Raw genomic sequence first — 1232 nt, 5'->3', positions numbered from 1 at the left:
GAACTGCCTAAGGAGCTCTGGTAGTATAGTGGTTACTAGTTGGATTGCTAACCTCAAGGTCAGCAGTTTGAAACTATCAACTGTTCTGTGAGAGAAAGATGAGGCTTTCTGGTCTTATAAAGATTTACAACCTCAGAAATACAACCCTATACAGGGTCGCTATGAGTCAGAAATTCACCACCATACCTACTGCCTAATTTTTAATAAATCAGCTCTAGCCCTGACGTTGTTCAAGTCTTCAGCCTATAGGCCAGAGCTTATTTTCATGGCTGATTAATGGATCTGATTAGTTCACAAAGCAGGAAATCCAATATCCCTTAGGGAAACCCTAAAGATATGGATGACCATGAATTCAAGGAAGCCTATTCACAACAGAAATCAATGGAGAAAAGAGGCAATGTTAATGCGGACAACATTCTACCAGTCTCTAAATGCAATGCTCAGACACAGGGTATGGAGGGAGGAGATGGGACAACAGAGAATGTATTTAGAATACCAAATTACAGTTTCATCACTCTAAAAGCCAGTTTTAACAACTCCTCTCCCAATGTGGAAATCTAAAGCTTCCTTTGTTGTGAATTTTGACAGGTTTACAGCCCTGAAAGAAACTTCACCTCCCTCACAGCTTACCTCTCAGATTGAATACATGTCAAAGACTAAGAGGTGTGAACAGGGCTTGATTTCACAGAAGTCACTTCATAACTACAACATAGTCATCACTAGAATGATTTCAAGACCATCTTAAACTCAAACACATTGCCATTGAGTTGATTCTGACTCATAATGGCCTACATATGGTTTCTGAGACTATAAATCTTTGTTGTTGTTGTTGTTGTTGTTGTTGTTGTTGTTAGGTGCCATCAACTCAGTACCGACTCATAGAAACCTTATGCACAGCAGAACAGAACACTGCCCAATCCTGGGCCAACCTCACAATTCTTGTCACGCTTTAGCCCATTGATGCTGCCACTTTGCCAAGCCATCACGCTGAGAGTCTTCCTCTTTTTATCTGACCCTCCACCTTACCAAGCATGATATCTTTCTCCAGCAACTGGTCCCTCCTGACAATATGTCTTAAGTATGAGAGACAAAGTTTGACCAGCCTGGCCTCCAAGGAGCACTCTGGCTGCACTTCTTCCAACACAGACCTGTTGGTTATTTCATTATTCTCCAACATCAAAATTCAAAAGCATCAACTTGCAATCCAGTGTTTATCCTTCAGCACCACACCA

Source organism: Chrysochloris asiatica, unplaced genomic scaffold (assembly GCF_000296735.1).
Source record: "Chrysochloris asiatica unplaced genomic scaffold, ChrAsi1.0 scaffold00084, whole genome shotgun sequence".
NCBI classification, from domain to species: Eukaryota; Metazoa; Chordata; class Mammalia; order Afrosoricida; family Chrysochloridae; genus Chrysochloris; species Chrysochloris asiatica.
The sequence above is the reverse complement of the archived record's forward strand: the minus strand, read 5'-3'. Positions refer to the sequence as shown.